Source organism: Giraffa tippelskirchi, chromosome 8 (genome assembly GCF_054371585.1).
Source record: "Giraffa tippelskirchi isolate mGirTip1 chromosome 8, T2T-mGirTip1v1.2.pri, whole genome shotgun sequence".
NCBI classification, from domain to species: domain Eukaryota; kingdom Metazoa; phylum Chordata; class Mammalia; order Artiodactyla; family Giraffidae; genus Giraffa; species Giraffa tippelskirchi.
The window spans coordinates 97,365,803-97,389,573 of NC_137282.1; the positions used below are offsets into that span (position 1 = coordinate 97,365,803).

The 23,771-nt window shown below is 38.7% G+C and overlaps 1 long non-coding RNA gene across 1 annotated transcript in view; it reads left to right on the top strand.

The window, feature by feature from the left end:
- Positions 1–23,581, top strand: part of LOC145516587 (uncharacterized) — a 588,280-nt gene extending 564,699 nt beyond the window's left edge. The window contains exons 8-10 of the long non-coding RNA XR_014061525.1: positions 19,512–19,626; positions 20,177–20,316; positions 22,895–23,581. This is a non-coding gene — a long non-coding RNA (uncharacterized LOC145516587). The remainder of the gene's footprint in view (positions 1–19,511; positions 19,627–20,176; positions 20,317–22,894) is intronic.
- The last annotated feature ends 190 nt before the right edge of the window (positions 23,582–23,771 follow it).

Consider the following 23,771-nt stretch of genomic DNA (forward strand, 5'->3'; position numbering starts at 1 on the left):
AGTGATGATGATGACAGTGACAACAAGGCAACAGTAATAAAGCTGACTATTGATCACAGTTATCTAATTTAGAAAATAGATTGGGGCCAAAATATAGCTGAATACTTGATGTGAAAGTCGCTCAGTCGTGTCCGACTCTTTGCACCCCATGAACTGTACAGTCCATGGAATTCTCCAGGCCAGAATACTGAAGTGGGTAGCTGTCCCTTTTTGCAGGGGATCAAACGCAGGTCTGCATTGCAAGCAGATTCTTTACCATGTGAACCACCAGGGAATAAAATGAAACAAAACTGACTCTTGTAAATTCTAAAATTGATTTTTATTGCGAAAGGAGCTAATCTGGAGCTAAACATCAGATAAATTTCCCCTCCCTCTTTCCCTTATTCTGATGAATAGAAATATGCCCATTATAAAAACATAACATTCAGAAGGTTCTTAGATGTCAAGAAGTTCTGACCTTTCAGCAAATAGATGTATTACAAGCTAGGCCCCCAGAACCCTACCTCACTAGAACTGCCTTTGGGCCTTTGGACAAGGGATGAGTCAAGTTTCACTCCAACATACTCATTCCTTTTTCTCCCTGGGAAAAAATGTTAATATTCTTGGGGGAGGTATAGTATTAAAAGTTTTGTACATTTATAAGTTAGCACAAAGGAAATTTTCTCAATCAAGTTTTAAAAATCACAGCTAAAAAGGGAACAGTCTCCTGTTACAAAATATACGTGAGCCTTAAATGGGAGATAAAGTGCTGAAGAAACCCAATTTTAAATCTTTGTCCAAAGATGGAAGCCTTGGGTAAACAAGGGCAACCCAAGGACGTGGGGAATAGGGTCAGGGAAAAAGTACTACTTAAAAGCGTGGATTGTGAAGGGGTTGGAGCAGGTGCCACTGAAGCAAACTTCACATTTTGGGAGCTTCATAGGCACTGCTGCTGCTGCTAAGTCGCTTCAGTCGTGTCTGACTCTGTACGACCCCATAGACGGCAGCCCACCAGGCTCCATTGTCCCTGGGATTCTCCAGGCAAGAACACTGGAGTGGGTTGCCAGTTCTTTCTCCAATACATGAAAGTGAAAAGCGAAAGTGAAGGCGCTCAGTCGTGTCTGACTCTTAGCGACCCCATGGACTGCAGCCTACCAGACTCCTCCATCAATGGGATTTTCCAGGCAAGAGTACTGGAGTGGGGTGCCATTGCCTTCTCCGCATAGGCACTGACATCCTTTAATATTCGTGGATAAAGACAGACCAGACTTTGGGTGCTTGTACTGGCAAAATGGAAAACACATGACAGACACAATTAAAAGAGCTGAGAGTCATTTGACTTTTCAATATCTGATTAGAGAAGGAGAATATTTCATAAAGTGTTTCTTTGTTTTTTCATATAGACATATATTTATAATTGGAATATAAATGATTTACCATGTTGTGTTAGTTTCTGCTGTACAACATGCATCAGCTATGTGTATAAATATATTCCCTCCCACTTGAGTCTCTGACACCCCCCGCCCCCCCCCCCAGCAGCAGTCCCACCCCTCTAGGTCATTACAGAGCAGCAAGCTGAGTTCCTTGTTAGACTCTTTGGATTATAAGAAGTTATATGTAGGGAAAAGAGAAAATGAGTGTTATTTAAGAACATAGCAGATTTGGAACTTGAACGGGAAAGGTGCAGGAAGCTAGAGCTGCTCTAGGGTGGCTCTCCCCCTCTACAGCACTTGGGCTCTGTCTTCCATCTGCCTCGTTACAGCTTCCCAAGGCGGCATCATTGGTGTCTACCCTCTGCAGGCCCTGCTGGCTCAGCTTCTCTGAACTACCTCATTGTTACAATGTTTTCCTATTACACAATAGAAAGATAGGTGAAGCTCAGGGGCCATGTTGCCACACCAACTTTCTTTGTAAATTGCTGGCCAATTTCAGGATTGACTCTCCTTGGGTAGGGTAGGTGGGGCAAGGAAAGTGGAGGTACTTGATGCTGCTGCTGCTGCTGCTAAGTCGCTTCAGTCGTGTCTGACTCTCTGCAACCCCATAGATGGCAGCCCACCATGTTAACCAAAGGCCACCCCTCAGGGAACAAGTTACAAATCATGACCCCCTTAGAAAAAGTGTAGCCAGGTGAAGTATTGTGATTAAATAATATTTTTTGACATCCATCAACATGTGTGTTTAAATTAAGTAGATAAAATGCATTCGTGTATAGGTAAATCCATAAGTTAACCTCAAAGCCTTTTAACTATTATTTAATTATTTTTGGTTGCACTGGGTCTTGGATGCTGCCTTGGCTTTTCTCTAGTTGCTGTGAGCGGGGCTACTCTCTGGTTGCAGCGTGCGGGCTTCTCACTGTGGTGGCCTCTCTTGTTGTGGAGCATGGGGCTCTAGGGCACGTGGGCTTCAGTGGTTGTGGCTCCTGAGCTCTAGAGCACAGGCTCAATAGTTGTGGTGCATGGGCTTAGTTGCTCGACAGCATGTGAAATCTTCCCGGATCAGGGACTGAACCCATTTTCCTGCACTGGCATGTGGATTCTTCACTACTGTGCCACCAGGGAAGTCCCTAACCTCAAAACTTTAAAGGAAACCACTTACATATTATAGTTAGAGACTGAAACCACAAGAGGAAAAAGCGTCAGATCTCATGTTTTAAGTGAATGATTGATTATCATTTTAGAGGGATAATAAACACAGATTATTTAGAATTACCTGGTGTTATGGACTGAATTGTATCCCTCCAAAATTCATATGTGGAAGCCCTGTCCCCTGTCTCCCAACCTGACTGTATTTAGAGATAAGGCTTGAGGAGGTAATTAGAGTTAAATAAGGTCATAAGGAGGGGGCCTTAACCCCTTAGGAATGATGTCCCTAATTAGAAGAGGAAGAAGCACCAACAATGCATATCCAAAGAGAAAGGGCCTTGTGAGGGTAAGAAGGGGGGTGTCTACAAGTCACGGAGTGTTGTCTCACCAGAAGCCAACCCTGCCAACCCCTTGATTTTGGACTTCCAACCTCCAGAAGTGGTGAGAAAAATAATGCTTGTGTTTAAGTCATCCAGCCTCTGACATTTTGTTATGGAGACCCAAGTCAGCTAATACAACCAGGTTGACTTTTCATGGGTCTGAAATTTATTACATTTGCCTAATAGAACTGTGGGCTTCCCAGGTGGCTTAGTGGTAAAGAATCTGCCTGCCAATGTAGGAGACCTGGATTCGATCCCTGGGTCAGGAAGATCGCCTCCCTGGAGAAGGAAATGGCAACCCGCTCATATATTCTTGCCTGAGAATCCCATGGACAGAGAAGCCTGGTGGGCTACAGTCCATGGGGTCACAAAAGAGTCACACATGTATTGGAAACTAAGAAACAACAACACCAGAACTGCAGATCTACCAGATAAGACAGGTCCTATAACATGAACACAGCTAAGTGATCTTGTGGGCCACTTTTTGTAGTATTTCATACACAGCTTATTACAGAGGGTTGCATTAACATGCCAAAACATTACTGATTATACCTATCATTATTTTATAGGTAATGGCAATAGAGTCTTTGCTTATCTATCAGTCTCTATGTCTCACTGGGCCAATAGAAAAAGATCTATACTAAAGGAAAAACATAAATTGGTTTCCTTTTACATTTGGAAAGCCAAGGGATGCTGTTTCTTCTTGAAGGTAAATTCATTCCATTACTGCTTATGCATTTTCAGAACAGAGTATCTAAACCTAATATCCGAGTCCTCTTACTAAGTCTTCCTATAGCCTCACTCCCAGGTTCCACTAACCTAGGGTAAAAGGTCATACGAATAGTAGTGTTAGCTGCTAGTCATATCTGACCCTTTGCAACCCCATGGACTGTAGCCAGCCAGGGTCCTCTGTCCATGGGATCTCCATGCAAGAATACTGGATTGGATTGCCATTCCCTTCTCCAGAGGATCTTCCCAACCCAGGGATCGAACCCAGGTCTCCAGTGTTGCAGGCAGATTCTTTACTGTCTGAGCTACAGGGAAGTTCTACTAAAGCTTATATTCAATTGTCTGCCTCAGTCCTTTCCAGGAATTTGAGGAAGCTTTATTTCACTTACCTCAAAATTTCCTTTCAATTATTGTTAATATTTTAAAATGATATTAAATATTAATATTTTTAAATTTAAAAAGAACCTGTATTTTTTTAGAGATATATACTGAAATATTTATAGATGAAAGGATAATATGCTTGGCATTTGCTTCAAAATCCAGGGTAGGTTGAGGGATGGAAACTATAGATATAACAAGTTTAGCCATGAGTAGAAAATTTTTGAAGCTTTGTGATTGGTGCAAGAATGTAATATATAATTTACTAAAATCTTGTATAAATTTGAAAATTTTCATAGCAAGTTAAATAGTTTCTCTGTGAAGAGCAAGAAACCCAAGGGGTGTGATGTGTGTGCTCTGAAACGGCATTGCTGGCTCATCAAGGCCATCACATATATTGCATGTCCAAGTTGTGACCTGATCAATCTCCATCCCTACGTTACTGGTTCCTGTAATGCTAAGGCGAGGCTCTTCAGCTTCTCTCCAGCAATCACTTGACTGAAACTATGATCTATTACCAGTGACAGGTCTTTCATAACACCTTACCTATCCTTAGATTTTATCTCACCTTTAGAAATACAGCTCTTTTTCTGTTTGTTCAGTTCAGTTCAGTTGCTCAGTCACGTCCAACTCTTGGCAACCTCACGGACTGCAGTACACCAGGCCTCCCTATCCATCACCAACTCCCAGAGCTTACTCAAACTCATGTCCATTGAGTTGGTGATGCCATCCAACCATCTCATCCTCTGTCATCCCCTTTTCCTCCTGGCTTCAATCTTTCCCAGCATCAGGGTCTTTTCCAATGAGTCAGTTCTTCGCATCAGGTGGCCAGAGCATTGGAGCTTCAGCTTCACCATCAGTCCTTCCAATGAATATTCAGGACTGATTTCCTTTAGGATGGACTGGTTGGATCTCCTTGCTATTCAAGGGACTCTCAGGAATCTCCTCCAACACCACAGTTCAAAAGTATCAGTTCTTCAGCACTCAGCTTTCTTTATGATCCAACTCTCACATCCAAACATGACTACTGGAAAAACCATAGCCTTGACTAGATGGACCTTTGTTGGCAAAGTAATGTCTCTGCTTTTTAATGTGCTGTCTAGGTTTCTGTGTGTTAGGCTTTTTTTAGTTCATAAATGTCACCATTCTGTTGAGAGTCTAGGATAGAAATATCAGTTCACTGACAGAACATCTTACTATTCTCAAAATCATTTTTCTTTGTTAATTTTCTTAACCATCCCTGCCTTCTTTCCTCCCTTCTCCACTTCTGGTAAGTGTTAGACAAAGCTTGTGGTCGTCGATTCTCTACAACCAGAGTGTACATCCATTTCCTCCAGTATTCTCTCTGGAAAGAAAGATTGACCTTTATTGCTCAACTTCTTAGAGATAAATCTTTATCTCTCACTCTGTATATGAGCCCTAATTCAAACAAAGCTCCTATTGGCCCCAAGCCATGCAGCTCTACAATTCATTTATAGCTGTCTGAATTCTTAGTGTCCACATGCACAAACACACACACAGCAATAGAAGACTTCCAAAATCTTTCTGACTATGACACTTGGTCAATCCAATTATATATGATCCATGGGGTGAGTGACGCATTTGGAGAGACTGATATTCTGGGTAGCTGATGATTACACCTCCATAAAAAAAATAGACTCCTGCCAACTGGACAGTTAGATCTGGATTCATTCTGGAATGGTTCTGGTGTCAGGCTTGTAAACATAGACTACATGGCTTAGGGTACTAGAATTTAAGAACGACTTTCTTTGTTTCTCTAAGAACATGATGTTCTTTGGAGACATAGGAAGTGTTGGGGATGGAGCAGGCAGCCTCTGCTGAAAGCCCATATGTTCAGCATTGACACGGAGGCTGGCATGGCAAGAGTGGGCGGAGTGCACTGTCATACCAAGCTGGCATTCGTAATCTCAAAGAACAGGCTGTGACCTTGATGACAGAATTATGCTGCCTGCCTTTCTCCTCCCGAGCTTATCCAATATACTCTGAAAATGTCTACTTTGGTAAGGTTTGTTCAGGAGACAAGACAGTCTCCTAGTAACAGCTGAATTCTAGAATTGGAAATCAAAGCATCACTATATGCATTAAAAATGATTAAATTTACTGAACATTCTTCCAAGAACAGTTTGTCTCTGACTCATTCCTAGTACGTTTTTTTTTTTTTTCTTTGACTATTCATCCCTAAGAGAGGGGACTATTTAAGACTATTAATGACTAATGAAACTTTAATCGTACTCTGATACACAGACTATTTAGCTACAAAGCAGCTTCTTAGGGGGTGGTGTACTGGAGTGGGAGAAACACAGTTTGGAACATTTTCCTGTGAAACAGCAATATTTCTGTCAAGGATACATTCAATTGGAAAAAGATTTCAGGAAAAATATGGCCTGGCTTTATGTGATAAACTCCCTGATAGATAGTTTCCTTCCTGAAAGTAAAGGTCCTTGGTGAAACTAGCCCACGCCTTCCCATGGCAGTAATCTAGTTGGTATTTAAGAACACTTATAGGCAGATAGTTCTTCCTCATAGCTAAGCTCCCTTTCTTCCCAATTTCCTTTTTTCAGGCCTGGAGGAAATGGAACACTCTAGTCACATTTTCGTCATTCAAATAAATGAAGACAGTTCTTTTATATCCAAGATAAATAACTATAATTTATTAAATGGTCACTTAAAGGGTTTGTTTTCTCATTCTTTCGTTTTTACTTTTTTTCTTGGACACTTAATTTATTTTTATGTGTACTTGTAAGTTTCTGAGACCCCCAAATAGACAAATACACAGTACTCTTAAGTCCTGAATAATGCCTAATGGGGTGAATCATTTCTCCCTCCTGTTGTATTATTTTTAAATAATGCATTGAAATTTATAGTCAGCATCTGGATGCTTGATTTTCTACTATAGTCCTGGGAAGCCAATAGCATAAGTTGCATAAAATTTCTCAGTACTTGCATATTCATGTTTTAAAACTCTGATTTACCTGCTGATTTTAATCTGTCAATTCAAAGGTATTGTTTGGGTAAAAATCAAGCTCATTTTCTTAAACCTTAATATTAAACCTGGGAATTAAAATTTAGGCATCTTATTACCATCTCTTTAAACTCATTTCAGACTATGGATTTTGTTGACCATACCAGTATGAGAGGATACCCAACCTAAACATAACTTTGTAAAGGTACAGATTCTGTATTTATATTCTCATAACGTATCATACCATCAAGCTGTACATCCAAATTTTTGTCCATGGACTTCTTCCACTCAACACAGCTGCTTTGGTGCCCCTTTCAAATTTGCTTTGAAAACTCTCCATCATACTTACTTTTTTCATTCTTATCTTTTAGTACTTAAATTTTCTTTAGTCCAAGATAGTCATTTTTTAAAATTGTTCCCAGAAACTAAAGGATCCTCATGGCTTTATTTTAGATTTTAGTTGCATTTTGATCTCGTCTCTGAAACCTTGATTTGAATCAAAGATCAGCATAGAAAATAAGCATAAATGAGCTTTTCTTTATTGAAAACAGGATGTTAGTTCAGACACTTGTTCGCAACATTCACTTAAGAACACTAAGTGAATTGCCTCTCTTTTATTCCAGGGAATACAAATATGAACTGAACATGTGCTTATGTATGTACCAGAATTCTCTATTATTGACCTTTTGGAAATACCAGTGAAATAAGAAGTATAGACTAGTAATGCATGCTGATTTGGTATTTATCTTTCTGATATCACAATCTAGAGGCCTAACAACATTTCTCCAGGCTGATTCAGAGTACTGGGACCAATGCTATGGGAAGTCATCAGTAGAGATGCAGAATACACAAATTCACCATTGGTAGTAACAGAGTACATGTTAGTATGGGACTCCACTCACCACAAGTCCATTCACATCCATTCTATCTTTTGATATCATAACATTCCCATGAAGCAGGTAGGGTGATTCCCAGGCAAACAGGTCAGAAAGATTAGGGACTCTTATGAGTTCACTCAGTGACTCAGACACTGTCCAGTGTCCTTCCAGTTAGACTTTAGCCTCTCATAAGAGGCTTGTTTTTAATTTTCTTTAAATTGAAGTATAGTTGATTTACAATTTTGTGTTAATTTTAGGTCTACAGCACAGAAACACTTATACACACACATATATGTATACTGTCCATGGAATTCTCCAGTCAAGAATACTGGAGTGGGTGGCCATTCCCTTCTCCAGGGGATCTTCCTGACCCAGGAGTCAAACCCAGGTCTCCTGCATTACAGGCAGATTCTATACCATCTGAACCACCAGGGACGCCCATATGTACGTATACACTATATATATATATATATATATATACACACACACATATATACATATATATATACACACACACACAGAAATTATGTCACTAAGTGATAAAAATGACTTGTCAGAAGACCAAAGAGAAGACCAGAAGATATTAGAATAGGTTTATGCTAGCAGAGAATATTGTCCATGTAAGACTAAGCTACACTAAGGAAACTAATTTATGAGAATTCAGAATTCCATCAAGCTCAAAAGTCTTCACTATTAGCCATTTACATGTAATTCAAGCCAAAAAAATAATATAGTAATCTGAATTGATGTTTAGTTGATATCAGTGGGTTTGGGTAAACTCCAGGAGTTGGTGATGGACAGGGAGGCCTGGCGTGCTGTGATTCATGAGGTAGCAAAGAGTTGGACATGACTGAGTGACTGAACTGAACTGAACTGATATCAGAATTAGTTGATATCAGAATTCATTGATGTTTATAACCTCAACGGTGATAGACTGTGTAGCAGTCCCATTTATACCCTTTTCAAAGAGATCAGGGCTGGTGATAAGATTCCAGATGGTGTTATAGCCAAGCTCTCTGGTTGTTAATACCCTCTAGTACTGCTAAGAAGACAATTCCTAACATTACATAGTTTCTTCAGTGATCATGGAGAACAGCTGTCCTGATATTCCCAGATGTTGGCTAAAATCATTGGTGTAAATAATCCTTGTTAACATGGATGTTAATTGACTTCCATGGAATTGTCTCACAACCATGTGAAGATTTAAGTCTCAGTATCAAAGTGTTTAGGAGAATCCAGACTACATTGTAAATATGTTTGTGTTAAAACAATGAGTAAATAACTCTTGATTACTTTTTAACAGAATTTTGGTTCATTATAGCAACAGCCTTGAAAATTAAAATTAAAATCCATAATTGAATTATTAATTAAGATTTGTGATGTTAAGAGGAAATCGTATTTTACATACTGTTTGGAAACTTAAAAAATACCAAGTTCCACAATGTTTTCAATTTAGTTACATTTATAAAAAATTTAATATTCAAGAGAATTTTATTTATTTCAGAGAACAAAGTGCCTGAAAAGGAAATGAAATATAAAATGCAGTTAAAATTTTTGAACTAAGTTCTTCAATGGGAACCTTTTCAAAGTGTTCTTTATTGAATTTACTAGACATAGAGTAATAACACTTGGCTAAACTTAAAAGCTTAAGAAATAACTATTTTTTTAATCTAAAACTTCAATAAGTATTTATTTTTTAAACAAAAGTAAACCTCTGGGTGTTTTTTTGCTCAGCACAAAAATCACTCACAAGGGTACCATTAAAACCTCTTTAACACTGCATTGTACTATGTGAAATCCATTTGTTTTAGTACGCTTTTTCTTATTTTTTTCTTCAAATATTTCCAGTTTGTTTATTCTAATTCCCTAAGAAAAATCTGGAGAAGACTTTGGTGCCTAATAAACATGCAAAATTTCACCATACAAAAAGGAAACATTGAAACCTGTCAGCAAAATGACAGCTCCCTTGAAAACATCACTGTGAGTCAGGGAAGTCTGGTTCAACTCAAACAGCACCAAGGGATCCATAAGGAGCGATTGACTTGCCCCATCCATCAAATCAATCGCTATAGGCCCACCTAGCCCCTTTCACACATTCCACACAGATGTGCACATATCTCTCAAAGAGTTGGCCACCCAAATTGAGATCTCAGAATCTCATCTAATTTCAGTCTAGCTTACATATCCAGGATTTTGTTTGTGAAAACAAAACTTGAGAAAGCCCAATAATTGTGAAAGAGTTATGTTTCAGGATTTTTTTTTTTTTAGATTTTGAAATTCCTTGTTCCATTTTAATTATGCAAAAAAAAAAGATTCTTTCATGGAAGGGGAACATGTGATCTACAGTTATATCCTTTGGCCACAATTGCAGTTTCTGAGAAAGCTTTCAATCAATGAGCTTGTATTGAGTGTCAGTTATATGAGTAAAGAATTTGGAAAGAGCTTCTCCTTTCTGGGACAAACAAGGGATCTCTGATTCTGTATCTACCGTATCAGTGTGGTATGTGTATGTGTATAGATGTGCATGAAAATGTGTTGTTTTGAGGGTTAGGGAGACTAGCCTTGAGAGCTTTCATATGGAAAGTAGACTTCACTAGACTGTGTCATCTCCCCTTAGTTATCTCCCAGTCTTCAAGGAGATTTCCTGAGACAAAAATAGATGCTAACACTCTTTTCTCCTCTTGACACTCATGAAACTAGATACTAATCACTAGGACTTTCACTAATATTGTAAAAAATCTGAACTCCCCTATGATTGTGTCAAAGCAAGGAGTACAGGAACCTCAGGAATGAAGATTCTTCCTCACTCTCCCCTTCAACAACTCCTGCATGTACATATAATTGGCCAAACCAAAAATGGAGATCCTAACTCCAGTGTACTATGGTGTGTTTCCTGATGGGTATGGTCATATCTGGTCTTTATGCCTGGAGATGGTGACCACTGCCCCTGAAAGGAGTGACTCTCTACAGGTGCTATGTACACAGCCCAAGCTTACCTTTTCCTTCCACGTTCAGAATCAAAAAGAGGGGGGTAAATAACAATGGAACAGATGGAAATTGAGGACAATGCTTTTTTAGGTTCTATGAGCTAAGTGTAAATCACACTATTTCTGCCATCTTTAATCTCTGAGAAGTCTGTCAAATGAAGAGCTATAACATGCTCATAGTAGAAGCCAAGGTTTTCACCACGGACAGGTCCCCAGAGCTTACCCTGTTTACTGTGAAGGACTATTCTCTTGTCCTCTGCTTTCCTTCCTAGTTTTGTCTGCCATACTGTCCACCTACATGATGATCAGAAAGCTCGAATTTACTATAAAAGTAAGAAAGCTATTGAAGTTACCATGAGCAAGATGTGGTTATACCTCTTAGTTGAAGAACTGAATGAGTTCATGCACTTTATTTTTATACCAGTGACGTAGAATACATACTATATTTTACATCTTGATGTTGTTTTTTAGTCACTAAGTCATGCCTGAGTCTCTTGTGACCCATGAACTATAGTCTGCCAGGCTCCTCTGTCCATGGGATTTCCCAGGCAAGAATACTAGAGTGAGTTGCCATTTCCTTCTCCAGGGGATCTTCCCAACCCAGTGGACTGAACCTACATCTCCTGTACTGTAGGCAGATTTTTTACTTTTTTTTTGCTTTTTAACCACTGAGCCACCAGGAAAGCCCTTTTACATCTTACTATGTGGCAAATGTAAGTTTGAATATACTTATTTTCTTTCTGGTCCCACTTTCATTTCTAGGAGACATTTGTCTCATTCTTTGGCATTGGTGGATCTTTAGAAAAAAGGATTCTTTCTTCTAGTCTCTGCTTCAACCTAGTCTTTATTCAGAGGATCTGTGAGTGGCACCATGGTGGAAAGTGCTTGGATTATTTCAAGGCTCAGTCCAGAAGCTGTTTGCCACTCTCTGCATTTCAGAATATCCCTCCCATGTGTGGACATGTAATGGTAAAACACCATGCTCAGACATTAAATGGAGTTTAGGAGGGGAATTCTACCAAGTATATCTGTCTGTTTGTCAACGTATTAAGGAATCCACTACTTGCAACTTTAAATTATATAAACCCAGGGAAAATTATGTAATAATAGAGTGGTCATCCTAGAAAATATGCTAGTTTTAATACTTTTATTCTCTCTGTGATTAAAGTCTTGACAGTATCAAATAATATTTGATAGTTGTCAAGGTTAAGGCCTTGACAATATTAAATAAGACTAGACCAATAATCAGGCTACTAGGCATGAGAAATACCGAAGGCATTAAAAGAATAAAATTTATTATAATGGACCATGATAGTTATCATTTGGGGCTGTTCAGAAAGTCTTCACATTACCATTTTTCAGTGGAAGGTTACTTTGCCCACTCTTGCCCACCCACTCCTAGTCACCTGTTTCTCAGTCCCTGCTACAGAGGTAGGGCAGTGACTCAGGGCTCACCTGTTTTATTTCTGTGGATTCTCAAGTTTATCCAGCAAAGGGCATACTATTTAAACCAGTCAGCAAGACTGACTACTGAGTTCCTTTTTTCCAGAAGTAGGAGTATTCTTGCCCCTTAAATCACATACCAGGAGGGTACGAAGCTGGGGGCTTCTGGGAGCCATCTTCTCCATCATATTGAGGAGCCAGTCTTCAGGAGGAAAGACGGAAGCCAAGCAGATATAACATCAACCTCTGGTTTTGCTCAGAAAAGCTAGAACTTTCAAATAGTCATGCTGTGACTTTACAGCATGACTAGATTAAACAGTGATAAGCTGTTCATTTCAAATATTGAGTGATGACCTCTTTCTCTGATGGGTGGAATAAAGAACATTGTTGAAAAAGTATTAGGACACCCAGGCTGTTGAAAATCTGATCTCTCCTAGCTCATAGCTGTTGCTTGACATTTATGGTTATAGATCTATTGTTCTGTCTTGACTGTTATCCCCTCCCTTTGACTTGTTTTAATATATGAATGTTTTTGTTGGGAAGGTAACTCCTTAATTCTGCAACTTAAATCTAATTCAGTTAATTAAATAACTTAATTGTTAACAAAAGGAGCATGTTGAGGTCAAGGTAGAGAACACAGTGTGGTGGACGAATGGTGAGCTTTGAAGGGACGGTCCTTTCTTCTACTCTTGAAAACATGCTTCATCTGTGGAACACAGGGTAAAAATCAGCCTGACAAATTCACTATGAGAGTAAATAACATGATGAGAATGTGAAGTCTAACTCACCTGAATGTTAATCCTTATTTGTTAGATTAACTCACACTTACTAGATGGTATAGCCCGAGTGAAGTTTCTTCCCTCTATAAGCCATAGATGTCTTCTTAGTAAGGTGTATATTAACACCCACTTCATAGCTGTTTTAAGTATGGAATGAAGTAATATGTGAAAAATGCCTAGTGTTGAACCTGGTCTATAGTAAATGCACAACAAAATTCTATTTTTGTTAAGATCTCTGAATAACTAAGCACAGTGCCTCAAACATTAGATGCCCGATACATATTTATTTGCTAATTCTCCTCCCATCCTCAGCCACTGAGTGTTGAGATAGAACAGGTATTGAGAGAGAGGGGAAAAGCCAGTGGTGAGCTAAAGCTAGCTGGCACCAACTTGCAAGGACCAACTGTTAACTTTGCAAGAATTTTTGAGTCTGCATTTAAAATATGAAAATGTTAGTCACTCAGTCATGTCTGACTCTTTGTGACCCCATGGATTGTAGCCTGCCAGGATCCTCTGTCCATGAAATTCTCCAGGCCAAGAATACTGGAGCAAGGTGCCATTCCCATCTCCAGGGGAGTCTTCCTGACCCAGGGATCAAACCTGGGTCTCCCACATTAAAGGCAGATTCATAATTAAAAGTTGAATGATATAAACCTACAATTAATTAAGTTATATTAAAGATAAGGGTGATCAATACTAAAAGCTTGTCCTTTTCTAATAGTTTTACTACATTTTACCAGTATCTATGTTTTTGAGGTTATTCATACTTATGCTATCTATGTGGAATAAATATGATAGTATGTTACTGCACACTGATCCCAGTTCCAAGTTCATCGACATCAGCTTGAAATCAGCTATGTCAACAGTCTTTACCCTGAAAGTAAAAGTGAAAGACAGAAAGTGAAAGTCATTCAGTTGTGTCTAACTCTTTGCCACCCCATGGACTTTAATGGAATTCTCCAGGCCAGAATACTGGACTGGGTAGCCTTTCCCTTCTCCAGCAGATCTTCCCAACCCAGGGATCGAACTGGGGCCTCCTGCATTGCAGGCAGATTCTTTACCAACTGAGGTATCAGGGAAGCTTTACCCTGAAGGAAACTGGAAAATGCAACAAATTAGACATTTTTCCCTCCCAAGAGTCAGTGGTTCAATATGCCCTGTCATACTGCAGGAAGGATATTCCTGAGAACCAGTGAAGATGCACATCCTCTGCTCACAGAATTTCTAACTACATCAGGCTACTTTTGGTTCTGAAATGACAACTCTACTCAGTAGAAATTTTCCAGTCTTTGAAAAAGTGGTATTTTAAAAATAAGGCATAGAAGTTACCCCCAGGTTTTGATTCAGTGGGTTGGTGAGGGCTGCACAATATGAGTACCAGGTCCTATGTGTCATTGGGAAATGAGATCACATTTGCAAGGCAACACCCATCAGAGGATGTCTCAGTCACCCTCTGCTTCATTTTGATAGAAAAGAAAGTAGATGAAAAAACTATTACCACTTCAAATAAGTCATGGACTTTCTAAATAAAGACTTGGATAATTAGACCTGAAAATACTTGTAGTTTTAAAATGAGAAGAACAATAGGACTCTGTTTCTGCCTTGCAGTGGCTATGTTATAAAAACCCAACAGTTATCTGCTTTCAATTGTTATCCCTCATGAAAGAGGAGATAAAGAAGGTAAGAGGGAAAAATAGGAGGGGCAAAGAGAATCACTTTCAGAAAGTCAGTAATAGTTAAGAGCAAAGACATTAAAGTCTGCTGTTAAGTCATAATTATGATGTTTAGATGATGAATAAAAAGAATTATGGATGGTTCCCAGTTCAATATATTCTTAGAGCTATTTATATAATTCAAGGTGTCCACCAGAACAGTAATAAAACACATACAATGTAATCAGTCAGTTCAGTTCAGTCACTAAGTAGTGTCTGACTGTTTGCAACCCCATGGACTGCAGCATGCCAGGCCTCCCTGCCCATCACCAACTCCCAGAGTTTACACACCTCATGTCCATTGAGTGAGTGATGACATCCAACCATCTCATCCTCTGTCGTTCCCTTCTCCTCCTGCCTTCAGTTTTTCCCAGCATCAGGGTCTTTTCTAAGGAGTCAGTTCTTCCTAGCAGGTGGCCAAAGTATTGGAGTTTCATCTTTAGCATCAATCCTTCCAATGAATATTTAGGACTGATTTCTTTAGGATGGACTGGTTGAATCTCCTTGCAATCCAAGGGACCCTCAAGAATCTTCTCCAACACCACAACTCAAAAGCATCTATTCTTCAGCACTCAACTTTCTTTATAGTCCAACTCTCACATCCAAACACGACTACTGGAAAAACCATAGCTTTGACTAGATGGACCTTTTTTGGCAAAGTAATACCTCTGCTTTTTAATACGCTGTCTAGGTTGGTCATAACTTTCTTCCAAGGAGCAAGCGTCTTTTAATTTCATAGCTGCAGTCACCATCTGCAGTGATTTTGGAGCCCCCAAAAACAGAATCTGTCACTGTTTCCACTGTCTCCCCATCTATTTGCCATGAAGTGATGGGACCAGATGTAAAGAACAATTATATTCTAGATAATGAAATGTTATTCCTCTAGCATAACTCTAGTTATGAAATATTAATTAATTAATAATTAATATGAAATATTAAACACATCACTATACTCTAATAACATATTTTAAAAGATAAATGAAAACAGACCCAAATTGGAAGAACTGATGTTGAAGCTGAAACTCCAATACTTTGGCCACCTCATGCGAAGAGTTGACTCATTGGAAAAGACCCTAATGCTGGGAAGGGTTGGGGGCAGGAGGAGAAGGGGATGACAGAGGATGAGATGGCTGGATGGCATCACTGACTCGATGGACATGGGTTTGGGTACACTCCAGGAGTTGGTGATGGACAGGGAGGCCTGGCGTGCTGCGATTCATGGGGTCGCAAAGAATCAGACACGACTGAGTAACTGAACTGAACTGAATTGAACTGAACCCTGATCAAATCAAGTAATTTCTTCTCACCTTCATATTGTGAAAAAGTCCATTATAATGCAAAAGAGACCCTTCTTCATGTGAGATGTGTTGGATGATGGAACCAGCAAGTGATGCTTGATGATAAGTGGCCAACTTTATAGAATGCTGAGCACAGTGATTTCTAAAGGTTGGGGAACACGGTAAAAGTGGCCCCGTACCACGTGCCAGATTGTATTATTGGAGTTGTGTATGGCTCTTCAAACAACACAGCTGTGTTGTCCATATCGCCCTGCCTATACCTTTAATAGAACTGCCATTCTATACAGTGAGAGAAGTGTTTCAGGGTGTTGCCAGCTTTCATGGAATTTTCCAACCTGTGTTTATTCCGATGAGTGACTGGTAGAAGCAGGCCAGGTTGTGACCCTAGGATAAGGTCAAATGTCGGTGAAACCAGGGCCAAAACGGCCTCATCACTGCTCCTACTTTTCTATTCTCTTAAAAACTGCTAACCAACTACAGATCAAAGGTATTTACATGCTCATGTAGAATATAAAATATACAGTTTTGTTGTGCTGTGCTGTTGATAGCCCAGTGATCTTCATCAGTATATCCATGCAGTCACAGAAGTCTGCTCAGCTTCATGACTAATATCCTTTTGGTTAAATATTGAAAGATACTGATGAGGTTACAAGATAAATTTTATTCTCATGAAAATCTGTTGTATTTCCTCCAACTATCTTTTTGTTTACTCATAAATTTACATTCAACATTGTTGCTTTCTGTTTTGGCCTACCAGCTCTGCCATGAATTACTTGTGACTTTATTAGCTGGAGCCACCCTGACTTGAAAGATGAGATTGATGGATTTTCATTCTGTTCCACTATTGAGCCTCTCAGCATCACCGGTGCTGAGTTCTTGCTTCCACCTTGATAATACATTTTGTAGAGTATCTCACTATAGTACCCTAGTCTTTTGTTAGGGCACACACACACACACACACACACTGTTGCACATGTGCACAAACATGCATAAGCACCACAAAGGAGAGGTGGCAGACGTGACTGAAAGTTCGGGAGAAAAGTGCCGGGACTAATGTTCAGACCCACATACCAAAGTAACTGAAAACTGAACCTTCCTGTTTTCAGAAATCCTTCAGCTTTATCCCACGTTATTTGTGTATTCTCGCTCTTTTAACTCTCATGTAGTTTTCTTCTCTGTTTCTTTTTGCTTCCAAATCCTGGTTATTCATAACACAGCAGTGTTTAGGTCTCCCTCTTGGTTTTCTAATGACCCAACTTTTGTCCCAAATATCTTATTAAGGTGTCCCCTTCTAAAAAACACCCTGTTGCCTCATTAAGAGAATGTGTAGCTCTAGATGTTATCTTAATAACTTTTAACTCTGCCACATAAACCTGAGTCAATCATGCAGTCAATAAATAGCTGACTAAACACCCAAGTTGTGTGAAGGATTATATAAATGATCTTCACTTCTGTGTGAAGTGAATACCTGTTCTCAGGTATAGAAATGCCATAGCCAGTACTTTCATCTCCCAAAATGCTCATAAAGGTCCCCAGATATTTAGTGTTATGCAGTATTGTTGGGATCACATGGGACCTTTAACACTCTCTCTTACAGCCTTCCTTTCCTTCTTGGGAATATCTTAAATAGAGGAAAAATAATAACTAGAGTTACTTTGGGAAGTTCATTTAACAAAACATCATAAATGCCATGTACGATACATGGACTTCAAAGTTAAACATATTTAATACCATCAGTTGGATTCTCACTCTGACTTTTACTTGGCTCTGTGGCCACGAACAAATTGCCTGAGCCTTGATAACTCTAAAATTAATGATCAAGCACCCACTTCAAAAAACTATATTGAAAATTAAAAATAAAAAATTTCAGTAAATTTCTTAACACCATTCCTGGAATGCAGTGTTTAATAAATATCAGTTATTATTATTTATTAGCTTTATTGAAATATCAAGCATGATGTGGATCAACATGTAGAGGCAGAGAGAATTCCTCTGAGCCTTCGTTCTGCAAAAGCAATTGTTCTATCCCCATGGCATGGATGCCCTAGTCTTTCTATGTGGACAGGGAAGGTTGAGAGGTCATTTTGCTTCTTTGTGTTGTGTGGCAGCCCCTCACTCTGGATCTCAGAAGCAGCCAAGGATGCCTTTTCTCTCCCACCTTGGTCAAGCCATCGTTCTCCTTTGGAGTGTGCCTCCAGTGAAGATCAGGGCTTCCCGAGTGGACACAGGAGTCTGGTGGGCTATAGTCCATAGGGTCACAAACAGTAGGACGTGAGTGAGCGACCAACACACTTCCAGCGAGGACCAGCACTGTCTTTCTTCCCTAGTTACTTCAGAGGCAGGTATGAGGGGATATAGGTCTCTTCAGTTTCTATCCTGACTACCTAGTTATTGAATAATAGATGCTAAATATTATTTTCTATTTCTCCTACCATTATTATTACTGACCCCATTTTTAACCACAATCCGCTGTCTGTTTCACTCATAGTACAGCTGAAAAGTCTCTAGCCACAGAATTTCAGTTGTTTGTATCATCATTAAAGCCCCCAATACAGTGGGCTCTCTATTTTATATCTGCTGAGCAAAAGAGGGTAATGTCTGCTGTGATTTTTCTGATGTCTCCCCTCCCAGGGACTGTCCTTCACTGGGCTGACACCAGTCTATCTCCACTGATGCCATCCTCCTGGCCTGCTGCTCCTAGCCAGTGCCAGGGAGCTCAGTTTGGTCCTCTCCTCCTCACTAGCTCTTTCTATTCCCTGCGCAGAACTGCTGGAGTCAAGCGCTTAAAAGTCTTACTCAGATGCAGGCATTAACCTCTGTTCATCTTTGAAACATTATTATATTTATTAGTCTTTTATTTACAATCTCAACACTTGCTGTATTAAATAAATAGTTTTTGAAAACTCGTAATTGTTTAAAAGGGGAAATCAATCTCTTAAAAATGATTACTCTCTCCTCTGAGCCCTGGTTATCCTTTTAACTGCTTCCCACTTCACCTCGAACATGACTGAGCGGCTAACACACACACACAAGGATACATACATATGTCTGACAAATATTTCTTCCCTTAACATTTTTTCTATTTTTAAAAGTTATTTTATGTTTTTGTTTTTTAAATTTTTATCTAATGTTCCTGTAACAGTAAAGTTGTATCATTATTAATTATATAATTGGTCAGCTTGATATGATATCTCAGGATCCAGCTTAATTTAATATATATATATATACACACATATGCTTTTTCTTCAATTTTTATATGTGATTATACATAATATATGCTTTTAAATGTATTTTGTTGTTGTTTAGTAGCTAAGTTGTATCCGACTCTTTGTGACCCCATGGACTATAGCCCACTAGGCTTCTCTGTTTATGGGATTTTCCAGGCAAGAATACCAGAGCGGGTTGCCTCTTCCTACTCCAAGGGATCTTCCTGACCTAAGGACAGAATTCACATCTTTACATTGGCAAGCATTGGCAGCAGCATTCTTTACCAATGAAGTATGTTTATATATATTTATATATTAGGATTTTATATAAGTATATTAAGTATCCTTAGTGCATAAGGTTATTCAAGGAATAATGATGGTAAAGGCCATCAGCGGTATGTGTAAGGTAATGAAGCTTTTTTTGTTTGTTTGTGTATTAAGGGGAAAAGATAGCAAATTTGTGTTAGAATAAAATATCAAGTTGATCCATAATATGCAAGAGCAGAGAGAAGAACAAAAGGTAAATGTGTAAAATGTTAGGAAAGTATATAAAATACTGCCAACAAAAACCTCTCCACACCACTTTGGAAAGAAAGAAAGAAACCTGATTTATTGGTAAGTATAACAGAGTACATAGCCCTTAAGAGATGACTAAGGCACTATAAAATTTCACACAATTTATACAGCAGAGCAGATTCAAAGTTCACGGGGAACTGAGGAAGGCAATCACTTGAACTGTGCCCTTCTGAAAGAATAATATAACTTATCTCCTCAAGAGACAGGAGTTACATTATGAGATTAACTCCTAGGCTAATTCTGGAGCTGTATGTTTATATCTGCAGGGATTATGAAGCCCTCAACCTTGGAGAAATTTCTTCATTGTAAAACTGGACCCTGGACCTATCTGGCTCCTGGAGAAATTTAGTTACCTTCCAAAGACCCACTATGTCATCAAGGAGATCTTTCAAGAGAGGAGGAACAGGTAAGAAGGGAAGAGGAGGTAGCTGCCACTTCTGGCTGTGTTTATGCAGAGTTTGCAAATCATCATTTTAACACATAAGGCTGTGGAAAGGTGTGGTTAGCCTCAGCACTTCCCTTCAATCTGACTCTATTTTGATAGGCTCTTCCATTAAATCATGCTTTAATAAGCTTGTGAATCTTTTACTGTCGAACAATATTTTGATTAAAAATAGATGAGGTTTTCTTTTTGTTAAAATGAGAAGTATTTAGTCTTTTCTTATTGAGGGATGATACAGCCATACTTAAATACTGTGTTATCAGCCCATATCATAGAGATGATGATTCTCAAGAGAAAGTTTTTACTTTTCTACTGGCCTTACCTTCCTAATTATTAAAAAGATAAATAACTGAAGCTTATAAATTCTAAAAGAATTATTTATGATTGTGTTACTTTTTCCATGTGTATTTTAAAATACCATCCTGTCATTTTAACAGGTCATTAAGCTACAACCATTTGTTGTTATTGGGTACCCATCCTTCTACTGTAACCAAGTGACCAAATATCCCCTCAAAATCATTTTGATTTTGCTTCCCTAAAATCAGATCCTAAGTTTGGAAAAGTTAAGTTCTCAAATATCTTTTGAAATTAAAATTGCCTTTGATATTTCTCCACCCTGTCTTTGATTTTCCAGGCAGGCCCTGGACAATTATAAAACATTGTCATTTCACTTATAAAAAGAGAGATGAGAATAATTATTAGTTTGGGAGGCTCAATATTTGTTAATTAGCTCAACACTATTGTAAGAGCCGGATGGCGAGAGCTATAAATCAAAAGAGAAGCTTGGCCTTCCATGTCATTGATTTTGTATATAACATGTTATTAATATAAATGTTCAAAAGATCATACACCCTGCAGAATTGAGTTGGAGGCCCTCAGTACCCTATCACTGGCTGTTTCATTGGTTAGGGCCTGATCAGAAAGCTGTGCTTTGCAGCCAAGTCGAGAAGTTTATTTTCTTCCATTTTGTTATTATTAGTTACTACAATAGATTAACTGTTACTCTTTAGCCTTATCACAAGTGGTTTCTGCTTTTTCACTGATGCTTGTCTGAAGGGTCTGCTATAGGTTTCAAGCTAGAATTTGTTTTTCAGCCAAATAGAGAGCCCTCTCAGAGCCCTGTGAAAAGGACTCTACCTGATATCCCTAACTGTTGATATTTCAATAAAAATTGTGGGTATAGACTTAAAGCTGAGAGCTGGGATATCTTTAAGATGGCTTTCTGAAATCCCAGCAAATTGAGTCTCTTTAATCAAAAGAAATGATCCTGTTAAAACAGGGCTGACCTAAGATCTAGCAGAATAAGAATGACTTACATCAAACTGATGAAAAAAATTAACTGTGAGTGTTTCCTTAAAAATTATTGTTATTGTTTTAATGTTCTATTTTCTGGTTAGTATATAAGGAAGCACCTTGCTTTCTTATTTGTTTTATTGCTAACCCTCGATTTGTTGTTGCTCCGTCACTAAGCTGTGTCCAACTCTTTGCAACCCCATGGACTGCAGCACACTGGTTTCCTGGTCCTTCACTACCTCCCAGAGTTTGCTCAAAGTCATGTCCATTGAGTCCTTGATACCATCCAACCATCTCATCTTTTGTTGCCACCTTCCCCACTTTCCTGAATCTTTCACAACATCAGGGTCTTTTCCGATGAGTCAACTCTTTGCATCATGTGGCCAAAGTATTGGAGCTTCAGCTTCAGCATCAGTCCTTCCAATGAATATTCAGGGTTGATTTCCTTTAGGATCAACTGATTTGATCTCCTTGGTGTCCAAGGGGCTCTCAAGAGTCTTCTCCAGCACCACAATTCAAATCCTCAATTTGGTAGACTATGATTTGTAACTGAAATGAAACATGTTTTTTGTTTTTTTTTTTTAAATCCTATCTGATTCTCACTGATTCCTCAGAATTCTGAAACAAATACTGGGCTTCATTACTTTTCACATCAATATATTTACTTTCAGGTTCAGTAAGAATCTATTCTCCTATTTACCAGTATTTAAGTGGACAAAATGATTGTGCAAGTGCTGTAGTTGGTGTGTCATATTAGAGAGGAGTACTCATTTAATCAGCTATGAGAACCTCACCATTAAGAGACAAGGGTTGCCTTTCTTTATGAAGTTAATGCCTGCAAAATCCTCTAAGGACAGCAGGCCTGGTACCTGGCTCACTGGGTTCCAGTTCAGTACCTGGCTCACTGGGTTCCAGTTCACAGGGAATGAGGAAGGTCATTTCCTGCCAGGCCGGGGACCTTGGCTTCATTTAGGAACTTTGAGGAAAGAGAAGCAGATGAGAAGTTTCTTGGGTTTGACTTACTCTCCTTGGGAAGAAGAGCAAATGGTTAGAAGTGTCTGAAAGTTAAATCTGAGATTCTTGATAAAAATGTCCAGGAGGAAGTTAATCCTTTGGCTCCAGTAGTTGCTTGATACCAAATAGCTCCAACTTCAAGAGCAAATTCAAGGAAGCTCACAGGAGTAATTAACTCTTCTTGTCCTGCATATAGTAATAGCCAAAATATGAGGCCAGCCTTTTTGTTTTTCAGTGTAATCAAGAACACTCTTTGCAACTTATTTATGACCAAAATGGGAGACTTTAAATAAATATTATCTAAAACCTAAAACCAAGTAAAAAATGAGGGAGGCATATCCTTTGTTACTAAGATCCTGTTTAACAAGTTTACCAGGTGAGTATTTAATTCTCTAGCAGTATGCTCTTACGTTCAACTCATTATTTGCTATTTAATTTGGCCCCAAAACATGTTAATTATATATTTATGTCCAATAAGAAAGATAACCTCAAAGTTGATTGCCTTTGCCCTATAGCACACTAGTAGTTTTTATTTAACCCAACAATCTTCCTTCCTTCCTTCTTCCCTCCCTCTCCCCTCCTTGCCTCCCTCTCTCCTTTCCTTCTTCCCTTCCCTTCATCTTTCTTTCTCTCCTTTCCCCACTTCCTCCCAATTTCCTTTCTTTCTCTCTTTTTGTTTTTAAAAAAATGTTTATGAATATCCAAGTCCTCAAATGTCTTTGGAACTAGCTTTGCCATCTTACTAGATTCCTCATTATTAAGTTTTTCACATGTGTAGATTTTATATTTATAGGAGAGTCATTTATTTAACTTTCTGGAAATTATACTTTTATACTCTCAAATAACACACATGAGAATCTGTTTATTTTGACTCTGATCACAGCCTCTTCTGCATTTCTCCTGCAAATGAAAAAAAAAAAATCATGGATATTTACCTATATTTGAATTTATAATATTGTTCTCCTGCTTCTGAAAAAGGAGATGAGGTAGTTTGCATTTAAAATGACAATGCAGCATATTTGAGCCCACATGGAATTTACTGTTGAATTTGAAAACTGTCTGGCAAATGTGTGGGAGATACCCATCAGAATACCATTTTCATGATGCTCTAG